Raw genomic sequence first — 12,166 nt, 5'->3', positions numbered from 1 at the left:
GGGGGTGGGGAGGGGAGGGCAGGGAGAAATGTGCAACAATGAATGAATGGAAATCCAAAATCTCTGTAAATGCTCATTAAAATGAAAATAAAATTTTTTAAAGGGGGGGAAGTGAAAACAAATAGAAAACAGGTCAAAGTAAAAGAGTGGAACAGAATATTTCAAAGGGCAGCTTGAAAAGACTAAGCAAAATATTAGAGTGTACAGAGCTGGCATGGGAGGATAAAAAGGTAAGAACTCTGTATTTCTCAAGCTGAGAGAACTGAAAAAAAATTAAGCCTAGAGTTGCAATATTGAAAGATGCTATGGGTGACATATTTAATAATCCAGAAAGCATCAAAAGAAGACAGAGGGAAGACAAAAAAACTGAAAGAGAACTGAAAAAGTTTAGGATGTACCATATGAGCAAGAGCCAATGATAAAGGAAGAAGTGGAAGCTGCATTGAAGATATTGGCAAAAATAAGGCCCCAGAAATCAATGGAATACTAACTGACTTGTTTCAATTAACAGTTGCTGCCCTGGATGCACTCACCAGCGTATGCCATGAAAATTAGAGGACGGCTATCTAGCCAATGAATTGGAACTTACCCATATTTGCTCCCATTCCCAAGAAAGGTAATCCAACAAACTGTGGAAATTCAGTTGAAGGATATAGTTAATATCACGTGCAAGCAAAATTTGTTGATCATTAAAAAATTATTAGATCAGTACACAGATATACCAAATTGCCGGAAGTTCAACCAAGATTTAGAAGAGGCCATGGCACCAGATCTGATGTCAGATGGATTATGGCTGAAAGTAAATAATAGTTGTTGTCTGTTGTTGTTATGTGCCATTGAGTCACTTATGACTAATAGTGACCCTATGTACAACAGCCCTACACACTGTAATATCCTGTGTCGATCTTACTGTCTCTGGCATATCTACCCCCTTTACCTCAGTCAATGAATTAATCCATCTCATCAAGGGTCTTCCTCTCTTGCACTGTCCCTCCACTCTCCCAAGTATGACATCCTTCTTCAAAGACTTATCCCTCTTTGAAACATGTCCAAAGTATGTCAGACAAAGCTTCAGAATCTTTGCCTCTAAGGAGCAGCCTGGCCTCACCCTCTCTAGGGCAAACCTGTTTCTTCTCCTAGCAGTCTATATAGTATATTAAATAGTCTTCTCCAGCCCCACAGCTCAAAGGCACCAATTCTCCTTCTATCATCACTAGTCATTGTCCAGCTTTCTGAAGCATAGCAAGTAATTGCAAAGACTTTGGCCTGGATCAGGCGCACCTTAGTCTCCAGTCTGACATCATTGTTCTTCAGTATTTTGGAGAAGTTTCTGACAGCAGATTTTTGCAATGTAATTTGTCTTTTAATTTCCTGGATGCTGGTACGAAGAATGTTTATTGTGGAGCAAATCAAACTAAAGCTGTTAACAATTTCAATCTCTTCTCCATCCATCATGATGCTGTCAACAGTGGTGAGAATCTTTGTTTTCTTGATACTGAGCTTCAATACATATTGAAGGCTGCAGTCCTTAACCTTCTGCAGCAAGTGCTTCAGGTCCTCCTCAGTTTCAGCAAGCAGGGTTGTGCCAACTGCATAACACAGATTGTTGATGAGTCTTAATCCTGATGCCACATTTCTCCTCATAGAGTCCAGGCTTGAAGATGATCTATTCTGCATATAGTTTGAAAAGGCATGGATATAGGACACATCCCTGGTGTGCACCCTTCCCAATTTTGAACAGCAGTGTTTCTTTGCTCTGTTCTGGCAACTACTTCTTTGTCCAAGCATAGATTTTACATAGCACAATCAAGTGCCCTAGGATTTCCATTCTAAGAGTCAGCCACAGTTTGTTGTGGTCCATACAGCCAAATACCTTGGAATAGTCAATGAAACACAGATTAGAAATTAGTCTGGTACTCCCTGCCTTCAGCTAAGATCCATCTAACTTTAGCTATAATATCCCTAGTACCATGGCCTCTTCTAAACCCAGGCTGCATTTTTGGCAGTTCTCTGTTGATGCACTGTTCCAGTCCTTTTTGGATAATTTTGAACAGAATCTTGCTTGCATGTGATATTAATGATATTGTTCAATAATTTCTGCACTCTGTTGAGTCACGTTTCTTTGTAATGGGAATAAATAAAGACCTCTTCCAGGCGGTTGGTCAGGTGGTTGTCCTCGAAATTTCTTGGCACAATTTGGTGAGTACATCTAGGATAGCATCTCTTTACTGAAATATGTCGATAGGTATGCCATCAATTCCTGGGGCCTTGGGTTTTTGCCAATTCTTACAGAGCAGCTTGAACTTTTTCCTTCAACACCATAGGCTCCTGCTCATACATTGTTTTATGAAATTCGTATGCTTATTGATTTTGCAAAGGCATTTGACTGTAAGAATCATAATATTGAGTAGAATGGGAGTCCAGAGCACTTAATGGTGCTCAGACGAAACCTAAACCTAGATCTGATGTGTGAATAGAGCAAGGGAGCACTATAGTTGTTGTTGTTATATGATGTCGATTTGCCTGCGACTCATAGCAACCTTATGTACAATAGTCCTAAACCCTGCTCTATCCTGTGCCAATCTGTCTCTGACACACCCACCCCCATTTCCTTAGTCACTGTGTCAAACCATCTCATAGAGGGTCTTCCTTTCCTGTGCTGTCCCTCCACCCTTCCAAGCATGATGTCCCTCTCCAAGCACTGGTCTCTCCTAGAAACATGTCCAAATTATGTCAGATGAAGCTTCAGAATCCTTGTCTCCAAGGAACACCCTGATTTAACCCCCTCTAGAATAAACCTGCTCACTCTCTTAGCAGTCCATGGCATATTCAATACTCTTCTCCAACACCACAGCTTAAAGTCATCAATTGTCCTTTAAAATTAAGAAGGGAGTGCATCATGGTTGTATTTTCCATCCATATTTATTTAATCTGTATTCTGAGTAAATTATTTGAGAAGTTGGACTCTATGAAGAGAAATGTGACATCTGTATTGGAGGGAGATTCATCAATAACCTATGTTACGCAGATAATACAACCTTGCTTATTGAAAATGAGGAGGACTCTTGAAGCACTTGTTGTAGAAAATCAAAGAATACAGCTTTCAGTGTGGATTATATTATATCTCAATGTCAGGAAAACAAAGATTCTTGCCACTGGACTGATCAGCAAGATCATAATGGATGGAGAAGAGATTGAAATTGTCAACAACTTCATCTTACTTGGATCCACAATTATCACCATTGGTGCAGGAGATGTAACACACTGGGAAGATCTGCAGTTAGGGACCTCTCCAGATTATTGAGGAGTAATCATGTCAGTTTGAGGACTAAGGTGTCTCTAATTCATGTCATGGCCTTTTTAATCACTTGCTATACATTCAAGAGCTGGACAATGAATAAGGATTTCAGAAAAATAACTGATGCCTTTGAGTTTTGGTGTTGGAGAAGAGTACTGAAAATCCCGTGGACTGCCAAAAGAACAGAGAAATATGTCTTAGAGAAGGTTCAGCCAAAGTGCTCTTCGGAGACAAAGATTATGAGACTTTGCCTCACATATTTAGGGCATGTTGGTAGAAGGGGCTATTTCTTGGAGAAGAACATGATGCTCAGAAAGGTAGGGTGTTGGCTAAAAAGAGGAAGACGCTCCGTTGGGTGGATTGAAACTGACTGCCACAATGGGCTTAAATGTGTCAGGAGGTGTCAGGATGGCACAGGGTTCGGATCCATTGTTCATAGGGCCATTATGGGTGTACTCAATTCGACAGCACACCAACATAACAACAAAAACAATTCATTGTCCAACTGTCACTTACATATGAAACAACTGGGGAAAAACCTATAGGCTAGATCAGATGCACTTTAGTTTTTAGACAGACATCCTTGCACTTTTGAATTTTTAAAGAAAAGAAAATCCAGGCCTTTTCAAGGACAACATTTCTGATTGTTTGGTAGTAACAACACCATACTTTAACACATAGGAAGCTTTTTCAAGATTCTGTGGTTACTATTTTGTTAATTAGAAAGCTTGAGTCCTTTAAAGTATTGTTAACATGTGAATATTTCAGTGACAAGACCAAGTGAATATCTTGCCTGGAAACTTGAAGTGAGAAGAGGAAAGAGGAGAATCTGAAGGCCTCCAGGTTAACAGAGTTTTCAAAGTCAACTCATAATTGGCAGTAAACAGCGGCTTTGGCAAAAGCCTTCTTTGGTCCAGGCTTCTAGTATTTTTGAGCCCCTTGGCAATTAAAAGCATTTGCAAGGAGGTTTAGTCATCCTGCTTTAAAGATTCCTTAATTTCTGTAAAAGAAATCCTGGTGGCTCAGTGGTTATAAAGCTTGTCTGCTAACCTACAGTCAGTGGTTTGAAGCCACCAACCACTCCTTAGGACAAAGGCCCGGCAGTGTGCATTGGTGAAGAATGCCTCATTGGCAACTCATTGGGGTGTTACACGCTGTCCTATAGAGCTCCTATCAGTGGGAATGACTGGATAGTAATGATACTGGCTTTTTGTTTCATTCTGTAATGAGTCCATTAATGGTGCAATGGGTGAAGGCATTTTTCTGCTAACTGAAATTCAGCTTGGGGGTTCAAGTCCACCCTCAGTTGCCTTGAAAGAAAGCCCTGATGATCTATTTCTGAAAAATCAGCTGCTGACTTTTTTCTTAATTCTACCCAAATACACATTTGGTCACAAGGAATTAGAACCAACTCCACAACAACTAGTTTGTTTCTTTTTTAAAATTTCTATTAACTCAGCATTATTTCTGCTTGTCTTGACAATTTCCTAAGTGTTTCCAGATTTCTTGTTCAGGAAGAAACAAAACTATCATATCCTAGTTCCTTTTTTCATTTGTGTTTACCCTTTCCTCCCTCTTTTTAGACAGCTCTGAAGGACAAGTTCGAGTTACAGATATACTGAGAATATAAAAAAACTCAGAGGATAATTTGCCTGTGATTCACCAACAAAATCCTAGCCCATTGTTGTGGAGTTTATATAGTAACTATGAACAACTGAGAAGAACTCCCCCATAAAGTTAGCAAGGCCATAAATGTCCATGGAAGCAGGCTGCCTTATATTTCTTTCATGGGTGGGTTTGAACCATCAACATTTTGGTTAGCAGCTAAGCCAACAGGATACCTATTACCTGTGGCTATGGAGGGTTTATAGATGTCTATTTCAATAATCAGCTATAAAGACGGCCCTTTTGGAGCTAGAAATCTAGCTTTAGGAAGCTGCAATTGTCTGCCCAGCAAGGAAACATTTCTCTTCAATAAAATATTTAAAAGGAAGAAGGAAGAGAAAAACAGACCAGCAAATCACACCACAAAACCTAAGCATTAGCCGCTGGCAAGCCTGAAGGCTGAACCTCTCCATGGCAGAACCCACGGCTCCACTGCATTCTCAGGACTGAGCTCCCTCCCCCTGTTCTCACACAGCTGTGGGCCAGACAAGAATGAAAAGACAACACAGGCTTTCTCTGTCACAGACAAGCCCAAATGTTCACTCTACACACCCTCTGGGGCAAAAATGAAAACAAAACCTTTCCCAACAATATTAAATGTAAACCCTCTGTATTCCCTTGAAGCCTGCACCTCCTGCCCCTGCCCAGGGCTTCTCTCTTTCTTCCATCAGAATCACTCATGGCAGCAAATTCAGATGGATTCACAGCCACAGGCTGTGAGGAGAGTTCACTGGATAATGAAAAGGAGGAGGCATGTTCAGGCCTCCAGTCTGGAGGTGAACAAGCAAGGGAGACATCTTGCTGTTAAGCAGACACATGCAATAATAGTGGGGATTAACTTTGTCTTCACAGCGCCTTCTGTGTGAACTTCTTTCTCCACTCACCTCTCCTAGGGAAAGCTTGATATTTGAAAATTATTCTTGCTAAAGGCAGCCACCTATAAATTCCATCAAAGTTCCAGAGTATTACCTTTCCTGCACAAGCACAGAAAATCTTGGTATGATAGCAAATGCACACACAGCCATGACAACAACAAAAGCAATGTAGACATAAGACTTTACCAATATTCAATACTGTTTTTCTCATCAAAGAACTTTATCAACACAACATGCAAATTAGGTGAACATTCAAGAAGCTGCTGTCTGATAAAGGTTTCATATCCAAAGTATATTTTAAACACTCCCACAACTTATCTACAAAAAGAAATGACCCAATCAATCAACAAGAGTGCAAAGGATCTAAACAGACAATTCATCAAAGAGGATATTCAAATGCCTAGCAATTATATGGAAAGATTTCAACATTACTAGTCATAAGAATTCAAAATCTACTGTAGTTAAGAGAGTTTTGACTCATCATGACCCTCCATCAAGTTTCCAAGGCTTTGAATTTTTACAAGGGATTACCTGTCTTTCTCCTACAGGGTTGCTGGGGGATTTGAACTGTTGACCTTTCATTTAGCCACTCAGCACCTGAGCATCATGTTCTTGGAGTCCTTAAGACAATTTCACTACCACTGAGTAAATCCCGGTTTGTGGCAACCTTCTTTTAGGTTCGAGTTTCATTATGGCAAGAGATTACAGATCTTTCTCTTAAAGGGCAGTCAATGTGTTTGAACTGTCAACCTTTCAATTAGTATTCTGACCTGGGTTACTTTTTAAGATATCATTGTTGTTATGGATCGTTGAGTTGCAACCAACTCACAACTGACCCACCAGTAGGTTTACAGAGGCAATTAATCTCACGGGAGGAGATTGCATATTTTTTCCCTGTGGAGCTGCTGGTAGATTTCAATGGTGAGTATTTGAGTTAGCGATGCAACTCCTTACAACTAAGCCACCAAAGTTCCCTCTTGTTGTTGTTTTTAGGTGTTGTTGAGTTGAATACAACCCATAATGACCCTGTGAATGAAAGATCTGAACTTTGTCCTGTCATCCTATTCTGCGCCATCTTTATGCTTCCTTACACATTGGAGCCTATTGTGGCAGTCACCGTGTCAATCTACCTGGTTGAAGGTCTTCTTCTCTTTTGTTGATCCTCCACCCTTCCAAGCCTCATGTCCCTCTTTAAGAAGCAGCCCTCCTTCCTAGCTAAATGTCCGTCCTGGCCTCCAAAGAGTATTCCAGCTGCACCCTCTCCAAGACATTTTTATTTTATTTTATTATTTTGATAGTCGATGAGTTGTTCAGTGCCCGTCTCCAACACCACAGCTCAAAGGAATCAAATATTTTTCTGTCATTTCTATTCATTGTCCAGTTCTCAGAAGCATAGCAAGTGATAGAAAGACCATGGCCTGAATCAGACACACCTTAGTCCGCAAACTGACATCATTATTCCTCAATAATTTGGAGAGGTCCCTAACTGCAAACTTTCCCAGTGTAATATGTCTCCTGATTTCCTAACCACTGGTACCAAGAGTGTTAATTTTGAACACAAGCAAGATGAAGTTGTTGACAGTTTCAATCTCTTCTCCATTCATCATGATGTTGTCTATCAGTCCAATGGTGAGAATCTTTGTTTTCTTAACATTGAGATGCAGTCCATATTGAAGGCTCATTCCTTGATCTTCTGCAACAAGTGCTTCAAGTCCTCTTTACTTTCACCAAACAAGGTTGTGTCATCTGCTTAGTGCAGTTATTGATGAGTCTCCCCCAATCCTAATGCCACATTCATCCATTTAGAGTCCAGTCCCTTGAATAATTTGCTCAGCATATAGATTAAATAAGTATGGAGAGAAAATACAGCCCTGACACACTCACTTCCTAATTCTAAACCATGCAATGTTCCTTTGCTCTGTTCACACAACAGCATTGTCCAAGTATAGGTTTTATATGAGCAGTCAAGTGCTCCAGTACTCCCAGTTTTCTCAATGTCAGCCACAACTTGTTATGAACCACAGAGTTAAATGCCTTTGCATTGTCAATAAAGCACAAATACACATTCTTCTGGTATTCTTTACTTTCAGTCATGATACATCTGATATCAGCAATAATATCCCTGATGCCGTGACTTTTTCTAAATCCCACTTGAACTTCTGGCATTTCCCTATCTATGTACTGTCCTATCCCTTTTTGAATGATCTTCAGCAGTATTTTACTTACATGGAATATTAATGATATTGTTTGATAGATTATACATTCTTTTGGATCACTTTTCTTGGGAATGGGAACAAAAATTCACTATTAGGGAAGTAAAAATCAAAACCTGCAAGAAGCTACATTAGCTCCCTTTAGAATGGCAATGATTTTCAACAGAAAGAAAGAAAATATTTAATGTTGGGGATGATGAAGAAACTAGAAACCTCATGTATTGTTATTGGGCATGCAAGATAATAGAGCACTTGTGTAGAATATTTGACAGTTCCTCAGAAATTATATATTTCCAGTCATAGGTCTATACTCTAAAGAAGCAGCTAATAAATACACCAATGTTTATTGCAACAGTTTCACAACAGCCAAAAAATTAAGATATTCTAAATGTTTATCAACAGACAAGTGGATAAACAAAATATGGTAATGTGCACAATAGAATATTACATAGTCATAAAGAAAATGATGTTCTGATATGCTATAAGGTAGATACTAAAATATCACAAGAGTTAAATAGTTAATCACAAAATGATGAGCGAATAAAGAAAATTTGGTAGTATATTCAGTAGTCATAAGGAAAATGAAGTTAAGATCTGCTACAATGTAGATAAACATTAAAAACATTGTTTGTTGTTATTATGTGCTGTTGAGTTGCCGGCCACTCATACCAAACCTGTATACAACAGCCCTAAACCCTGCTCTATTCTGTGTCAGTCTTATTGTCTCTGACACATCTACCTCCATTACCCCAGTCACTGAATCAATCCATCTCATTGAAGATCTTCCTCTCTAGTGCTATTCCTCCACCCTCCCAAGCATGGTGTCCCTCTCCAAGGGCTTGTCTTGTCTTGTAACATGTCCAAATACATGAGATGAAACTTCAGAATACTTACCTCCAAAGAGCAGCCTGGTCTCACCCTCTCTAGGACAAACCTGTTTGTTCTCCTAGCTGTCCATGGTGTATTCAATACTCTTCTCTGACACCAAAGCTCAAAGACATCAATTCTTCTTCTATCATTGTTAGTCCTTGTCCAGCTGTCTGATGTATATTGTAATTACAAAGACTATGGCCTGGATCAGGCACTCCTTAGTCTCCAGACCGACATAATTTCTCTTTAGTACTTTGGAGAGGTTTCTGACAGCAGACTTTCCCAATGCAATTAGTTTTTTAATTTCCTGGCTGATGGTACCAAGATTATTGATTGTAGAACCAAGCAAACTAAAGATATTAATAATCTCAACCTTTTCACGATCTATCATGATGCAGTCAATTGGCCCAGTGGTGAGAATCTTTGTTTTCTTGATGTTGCGCTTCAATCTGTATTGTAGTATGGACCTTCTGCAGCAAGCGCTTCAGCTCCTCAGTTTCAGCAAGCAGGGTTGGATCATCTGCATAATGCAGATTATTTACAAGTCTTCCTTTGATCCTGATACCACATTTCTCCTCATAGAAAATATTATGCTGAATTAAATAAATTGCTTACAAAAGTACAAATACTATCTGATCTCACTTCTATGAAACCAAACTTACTGTTGACCGAGGGAAAGGAAAGAGAAAGGTCTTAATGGGGAAGAGTTAATGTCGGGTTAAACAGAAAATAGATATTTTTGGTTCAATAAAAGGCATTCAGGAGAAGGACGGACAATCTCTTCCCTCACTATGGGTTACTTCCAATTCAATGGTATGCCACAACAACCATCTAACCCAAGTGATTCTGGCTTATGACTGGTAAGGAAAGAGCTCATTATTTTGACAGAAGTGACTTTTGGAAGCACAATTATCACTGATGTGTGCTGTTCCCTGTGACAATTCACAGCATACTCAGAGTTTGTGATTTCCACTCTTTGGCTGACATTTCTAGTAGCACCAGAGGCACATCCCAAAAATGTGAGAAATGCTTGGCAATTGAGAATATTCAGATTCAGATATTCAAAGGGCCTGGTAAAACTGCATAGAGTTCTAAACAGAGTTTCAGGTGACAAGAAATTAGGCAATTGGCACGTGAGTGCAAATACTTTCAACTTATTAATGCCTTCTTTTTTGAAGTCCAATATTTAAATGCAACAACTAGAAAAGCATATTCTTTTCTTAATATAATTTTTTTTTAATTTTGTACTGGTTAACTTACAAAGTTTGTATACATTGTTTTTCTCATCAGATCTTTCCCATATCCTTAACCCACTCCTCCCTCCACTCATCAAATTGTGTGGCCCTATGATGATCATGCCTATCCCTACCACGCTGCATCCACCCTCTTCCCCTTAGATCTTCATACACATTTTACTAATTATTTCTACAATAGTGTTCTTCTTTTTTTTTTAGAACTTAATTCACTTTATTTGTTAAAGAAAATCCACTATGTGGTGGCCACAGCTGGATCCTGAGTCCTCCGCATAGAGACTCTGGTGTGAGTCTTTACAAGATAATCCGTGAATTCTTGGTAGAGAGACTTAGTGAACAGAGATCTGGGATCAAATAGCTGTAGGTCTCTGAGATGGCATCAAAGGTGGCCTTGATGAAGTTGCCCAGGATAGCTGTGCAGCCCCTGGCTGAGGTGTAACAGTCATCAATTCCAGCCATCATCAACAGCTTCTTGGGCACAGGGGCCGAAAGGATTCCAATGCCTCAGGGTGCAGGGATCAGACGCACCAACACAGGGAACGGTGTGAGGCTTGCCAATCTTGTTCCCCCGGTAGCCTCGCTGCACAGGCACAATGGAGAGCTCGGCTAGGATAATGGCCCCACTAGGATAATGGCCCCACGGACGGCAGTAGCCACATCCTTGGAGCACTTGACATCCAAGTGAACATGGCCATTATAGTGTCCCATGGCAACAAAGGCCTTGAACCTGGTCCACTGGCCAGCACGTGTCTGCTTCTGCACTGGCATGATTTTCAATACTTCATCCTTGAGGGACATGCCCAGGAAGAAGTCAATGATCTCAGACTCCTTGATGGGCAGGGAGAAGAGATAAAAATCTCCTCCAATGATTTTATCTTCGTATCTTTCACCAGGCGGCCCAGTTTGGTGACGGGAAGCCACTCCTTGTCCTCAGCTGTGCCTCCTTCAGCTCCGTAGACCCTCCCAAGGCCTTACAGGGCCCGGTCCTTGACCCCCCACAGACCGCTACCGAAGCCTCTGCGGAAACCGCCGCAGGCTCCCATCCCAGGGCCTCCGGGCCCTCCTGCTGCACTGGCGTCATCCTCCATTTGGTGCTTTCTCGGAGAAGCTACAATACTGTTCTTATACAGTGTTTGTCCTTGTGGGACTGAGTTAGTTCACTTAGCATAATGCTCTCCAGTCCCTCCCAAGTTAGGCAGTAATTTACAAAATCATTGCTCCTAGTGTTGCGTCCTGTGAATGTACCATGATATTTTGTGATTCTGTTCTTATATTTGAAGCTTAGTGGTAAAAAGTTATGCAAAAATACCAAAGGCACATGGTTCAAATCCAGCATTTGAACTGCAGGAGAAGGAGGGGCAATCTCCTCCCATGGATTTAGTGGTTTTGAAAACCTGATGGATGTTCAGCTGTGAATTGGTCCTAACTCAATGGTACTTAACAACAATAACATAAGCTATAGTAAGGAGACATTTCTCTGGTATTCTCTGCTTTTAGCTCAGATTCATCTGACATCAGCTAAAATATACCTTGTACCACGACCCCTTCTAAACCCAGCCTGGACTTCTGGCAGTGCTCTACTGATGTGCTGTTCCAGTCGTTTTTAGATAATCTTCAGTAAAATCTTGCTTGCATGTGAAATCCGTGAGATTGTTCTGTAATTTCCAAACTCTGTTGAGTCACCCTTCTTTGGAATGGGAACAAATATAGATCTCTTCCAGTCAGTTGGCCAAGTGGTTGTTCTCCAGATTTCTTGGAACAACTTGGTGAGCACATCCAGGGCAGGCTCTGTTAGCTGAAATATCTCAATTGTTATACCATCTATTTCTGGGGCCTTATTTCTTGCCATTTCCTTCAAAGCAGCCTGAACTTCTTTCTTCATCACCATAGGCTCTTGCTCATATGTTGTTTCATTAAATTCTTCTGTGTCTGCCAATTCCTTTCGATACAGCGACTCAGTATATTCTTTCCATCTTCTTTTAATACTTCCTG

At 40.4% G+C, this 12,166-nt stretch overlaps 1 pseudogene; it reads right to left on the bottom strand.

The window, feature by feature from the left end:
- The window catches only part of LOC102861799, a 124,141-nt pseudogene extending 112,886 nt beyond the window's left edge, over positions 1 to 11,255 (bottom strand).
- Positions 11,256 to 12,166: the final 911 nt, after the last annotated feature.

Source organism: Elephantulus edwardii, unplaced genomic scaffold (genome assembly GCF_000299155.1).
Source record: "Elephantulus edwardii isolate Elephantulus edwardi_28Jun2011 unplaced genomic scaffold, EleEdw1.0 scaffold00177, whole genome shotgun sequence".
Lineage (NCBI taxonomy): Eukaryota > Metazoa > Chordata > Mammalia > Macroscelidea > Macroscelididae > Elephantulus > Elephantulus edwardii.
The sequence above is the reverse complement of the archived record's forward strand: the minus strand, read 5'-3'. Positions and strand labels throughout refer to the sequence as shown.